This window comes from Echinops telfairi, unplaced genomic scaffold (genome assembly GCF_000313985.2).
Source record: "Echinops telfairi isolate 266 unplaced genomic scaffold, ASM31398v2 ScPeMD7_7468;HRSCAF=8506_0, whole genome shotgun sequence".
Classification (NCBI taxonomy): domain Eukaryota; kingdom Metazoa; phylum Chordata; class Mammalia; order Afrosoricida; family Tenrecidae; genus Echinops; species Echinops telfairi.
The window spans coordinates 65,926,626-65,932,180 of NW_022111369.1; the positions used below are offsets into that span (position 1 = coordinate 65,926,626).

Consider the following 5,555-nt stretch of genomic DNA (forward strand, 5'->3'; position numbering starts at 1 on the left):
CATTTTATAGATGAGAAAACTAAGGCTGAGATGGGTTAATTAACTTGTCCCAGGTCCCACGGCTAATACGTGGCAGAGTACACACTTAAGCTTGGATCTCACTCCAGTTCTTATGCCCTTTGACTGTGACAAGAAGCAACCAAAGAGCTTCAAAAGCGCCATCAATCTGCAGGTTTGACCCACAGTTAAAACTCTGTTGACCTGCAGAATCAACAGCTCCCTGGCCAGCCCTCGCTGCAAAACTCCCCCTTCAGACTCATCGAGAAGTTGAGAGGCAATATCACAAAGAAAGTGCTGGAAACACGAGAGGGATCTTAAATGGCAGCAGCCACCTTTTCTTTAAAGACTTACAGGATGAAAACTATGCTGTGATGGTGGGAGGCCAGGTTTGATCAATCCTCGGGGAACCTGGTTTCCCTGGCGGGGATTCACAAGTCAAAGTTGGTTCCTAATGCACTTCCCGTACTTACCCTCCCAAGACGCCCCCTGGAGCTACCTACCATGTGGTGGCCAGAAACAAGAACAAATTGGGGCCCAATGCATCCATTGATTAAATGTGTGTCCAGTACTGATGCCATACCAGACTTTGAGAGATACGCCCTAAGTTGGTCTCCCAGACTTGCACCATTGAGATTTCTGCTCTCAGTTGGGTATTCAGAAATAGGTAAGAGTTTTGAGGTCTTGGGCCATGCTGGCTGAGAAGGGGCCATTTCTCAGGCATATTGGGGAGAGCTCTGAGAGAGAGAAAGAGAGATGGCTCTGTGCCCTACACAAGGGTATTTGGATAAAGTCCAAGACCTTCCACTGATCTCCTCCTCCTTGTTTTGAGATGCCATCAACCAGAGGGTGTCTAGGAATGTGTTCATTATTCCCAGGAGAAATTGGCCCAGATTACCTAGTCTTGACGAATGAAGCTGTCAGCAGCCATCCCTTCCCGCTGTGTAATAAGGCCTTCCAGGGCGCGCGTTATGAAGACGGATTAGAGCGCCAAGACGCTGGCACCATATCCATGAAAAGCGAGGCCGGCTCATTTTGCATGCCACTCTATTTTTCATTATACTTCACAATAACTTGTTATTAAATGAAAATGAATTTGCCATTAGGGACTAGGTACTATTTAATAACTGTTCGGCAATGTTTCATGATTTCCATTCTCTTTCTCTGCCCCCCACCCCCGCCCCTTCTTTTGGGGAAGCCACACAGCAGTGATGTGAGTGAGTCAGATTTTGGATTGGGTGAGGTTGGACTTTTTGTCAACGGGCTTAAATGGCTCATGGAAATTGGTCCTTGAAGTGTGAGGTGGTCTTCAGCTTGATTGGCAACATTCCACTTGGGAATGGCCGTTTTCATCAAAGCAACCGTGAGCTGGGTGTGACTGAAGTATTGCCGGAAGATGGGCAGGCGGGAATAGATGTCACCCACACTCTCACTGCCACCGAGTCGATAGTGACTCATAGGTAGCCTATGGGGTGGGTAGAACTGTCCCTGGAATTCCCCCAGCCTGTAACTCCTAACAATCTTTTCGGAGTAGAAAGCTCCATCTCTCTCCCTCCGAGAGGCTGGTACTTTCCAGCTGTTGAGCTTGCAGATAGTAACCCACTGTCTCACTACTACACCACCAGGGATCGTTGGTAGGAGAGGTCTTTATGTGTAGGTATGAGGGATTCCCATCCAGGGGTGAGATTGGATGAAGACTGGACATTGGAGAGCAGGTTCCTCTCCATCCAGACCCAGCTGTGTGCCGAAGTCAAGGTGGCCGGTGCTGCTGTTGTTTGCTGTCCTTGATTCAAGGTGTGATCCCATGAATGATGGACCAAAATGCTGCCTGCTCTTATGCCATCCCCATCATCAGTTGTGGATGGACTGCTGTGGTTCAAATAGGACTTGGTGGCTGGTTTTTGAAGAGAGATCTCCAGGCTTCACTTACTAGTTCATCTTCGTCTGGCAGCTCTGTGGAAACCTGTTCCACATCATCGCAACATACAGGCCTCCAGTGACAGGCAGTGGTGACTGCACATGAGGTATACTGACCAGGCATGTTGTGTTGTTTGGGGTAGATGTCACGGAGGGGGCTCTGACCCATAGTGACGCAATGCACAGCAGAATGAACCCCTGCACGTTCCTGCGCCATCCTCACTACTGTTCTTAGGAACGCATAGGAACTCAGTTCAAATCCTCACACTGGTTCCTATGCCTGAGCCCATTGATGCCGCCACTGTGTCAGTCCATCTCATTGAAGGGTTTCCTCTTTTTCACCGCTCTTTCACTTTACCAAGTGTGATGTCTTTCTCCAGGTAGCAATCTCGCCAGACAATATAAGATGCCCAAAGTTGGATTGTGATAAGAGTCGTATGAGCCCCTAATAAAATGATTTTTTTAAAAAGATGTCCAAAGTATATAAGACAAGGCATCCAACCCAGGTTGACTAGGCATCGAACCCCAGTTGAGTAGTCATCCCACCCAGCTTTTCCATGTGTAGGCCTAGAGAGCATTCTACCACTCAACTACCACCACCCTGACTCATTCAGGGTGCTATTACTGTTGTCACTGGGTGCCAGCAAGTCGATTCCAACTCATAGTGACCCTGTGTTCTGAAGTGTTGTCGAGTTGGCTTCAAGGCATAGCAACCCATGTATGTGGTATGTTGGCATACAAGACAATGAGATGCTGCCTGGTCCTATGCCATCCTCATCATTGTTGCGATGTTTGAGCCCATTATTTCAGTGATCCTGTAGGACAGAGAGGTATAAGGATATTTCCTTGACTTTCAACTTTATAGAAGCAGATCGCTTGGTCATTTCTCCTATGGAGCCATTGGCGAGTGTCGAACTGATAACCTTTGAGTCAGCAGCCCAGAGTCTAACTCTTGTGCCACCAAGACACAATCTAATCTGGTTACTTTCCAATAACAAATAGCCTCCAAATTTTCAGTGCCTTCAAATAACAAGTTTGCTTGTGGCTCACTCACACGAAGTGTCCATTGCTTGGCTCTGTCTGCACGGGATCTCTAGAAACCTGGGGGATGGAGCATCCACTCTCAGCAATCATGGTAGAGAGATAAAAGAGTTCTTGCAGTTTCAAAAGTCAACAATTAAAAGCATATCCTCAACACAACCACAGTCAACCCCCAGGAGGATCAGGAATTGAATTGAAATTCTCCTATGTGCCCTAAAGTTGGAAGTGGCATATCTATGGATCATCGCTAATGTGAGATCAAATTAAAAATTCCCTTATAAGTCCAAAGGTTGAAAAGAGCCTCCCGGCTTTGGGGGAACCCTCCACTTTTTTTCACCCCATAAGGTTGCAGACATCTCGGTGGCTATGCCCTGCTCTTGAAGGCAGACATTGTGTCAGGGGACACGCCCATGGCCCCCACCTCCCGTTTCCCACCTCGCCAAGGGATCAGTCAGCACAAAGCTTGTTGACACCATATGATCGTTATCACCTGCATCTATACAGATCCAAAGCTGACTGAATGTGTGCTCTTTAAGGTGCTCTTTCTGAGCATTTTTTAATGGCATCAGGAATAAGTGGTTGCATTACCAAGGGGATGTTTCTTAAAGATGGAGATCTCAGCATTTATACTTAATCATTTCTACACAGCTTTGCCACTGGGATGGTAAAGCCAAAGAAATGGTGAATCCAAAAGACATGGCGCAAATGAGGTAGTCTCTTGAGGCCTTTCTTTGCCTGTGCTTTTTCCTCCACTTGAAAAATTCGCCTTTCAAGGTTTGATAAAAGCTGGTTCTTTCTCACAGTTCAGATCTGCGCTCAGCTGCCACCTCCTCAAGGAAGTCTTCCCTGGCTGTCTCCCGCCTGGGGCGCCTTCATGGCATGTGGCCAGTCCTCCTGGGACAGTGGTGAAGCACCCAGCTGTTCCCCGAAAGGCCTGTGCTTCGAACCCAGCAGTCACTCTGCAGGAACAAGATGTCGCCGTGTTCCTGTGCAGGTCAGCAGCCTACAAAACCATCAGGGACACGTTTACTCTGTCTTTGCAGGGCACTCTGGTTGGGGATCGATGCAATGGCAATGGTGATGAGCTTCTGGCACATGGCACATTTGGAAAGTATCATCTGTTTTCGGCTGGCGTGTTGCCTTTGCAAGCTTGCCTCCTTGGCTCTCACTTCCCTCTATTGCCCTTTGTGAATGTTGTGTTTTTTACCAAGTGAAGGGGCAACCCTTCATTGACAGTCTATCAGCATCCTCTTCCAATCCCTGTCGTGTGTTGTACTGCGGTGGTTTGCATATCGTTGTGACCCTGGACTCTCTGTCACTGGTGTTTCAAACACTAGCAATCACCATGACAAGCAGGTTTCTATGGAGCTACAAGACTAGGACCAAGTAGGACGGAAGAGCTAGCCTTCTATATCCCAGGGAGCTAATGAAAACGTCATGTGTCACAGCACAACATTGTCCACTGGCTCTCTTGAGACATGTCACCAAGAGGAATTAATCACTAGAGGAGGCCCTCCTATTTGGTGAAGTTCAAGGCCAATAACAGCATGGGAATCCCTTGGTGAGATGGATTCTAAAAGAGCATGTTGGTGGTCATGAGGAGGGTGCAGGGCCGGAGAGCATCTCATTCTGTACATGAAACGCTCTGTGAGTAGGCATCAACTCAGCGCGACTCACCACAGCACTGTACCTTCTTTCATGCAGGTGGTTGTTGACACTACTCGAAATCAATCCTTTTTGTTTCTTTTCCTCTCTTTTCCCTATAATACTATTATTTTGGAGCACAGAAATTTCAACTTCCCCTGCCCTAAAATCAGGTCAATGTGCAATAATATTTTCTTCTTAGTCTTTTAGGTTTTCACTTTTCAACGATTTTTTAAAAATCATTGTATTGGGGGCTTTTACAGCTCTTGTGACAATCCATACATCAATTGTGTCAAGCACATTTGTACATATGTTGCCATCATCGTTTCCAAAACATTTTCTTTCTACTGGGGCCCTTGGTATCAGCTCTCTTTTTTCCCCTCCCTCCCCCACCTTCCCACCCTCATGAACCCTTGATAATTTATAAATTATTTTTAATTTTCATATTTCTCACCATCCTCTGTCTCCCTTCACCCGTGTTTCTGTTGCTTGTCTCTCTGGTGGGAGGGGTGTTGTATGTTGAACATGGCGATCAACTCCCCCTTCTCCCCCTTCTCCCTCCCCCTTCTCCCCATCTCATGGAATCAGTACTCTCATTATTGGTTCATCTGTCCTGGATTGTGTGTGTTGGGAGATCTTATCTGTGCCAGTGTACATGCTCTGGTCCAGCCGGATTTGTAAGGTAGAACTGGGGTCATGTTAGTTGGGGGTGGGGGTGGGGGGAGAAGGCATTAAAGAATTAGAGGAATGTTGTATGTTTTTTCAGTGCTATACTGCACCCTGACTGACTCCTCCCTTCCTTCTAACCCTTCTGTGAGGGGATGTCCAACTGTTTACAGATGGGCTTTGGGTCTCTATTCCGACTCCCCTTGTTCACATTGAAATGGTTGGTTGTTTTGGGTCTTCTGATGCCTGATACCTGATCCTGTTGACACCTCATGATCACACGGGTTGGT

The 5,555-nt window shown here is 47.2% G+C and overlaps 1 pseudogene; it reads right to left on the reverse strand.

Moving 5' to 3' along the window:
• Positions 1–2,083, reverse strand: part of LOC105978922 — a 46,489-nt pseudogene extending 44,406 nt beyond the window's left edge.
• Between the last annotated feature and the right edge of the window lie 3,472 nt (positions 2,084–5,555).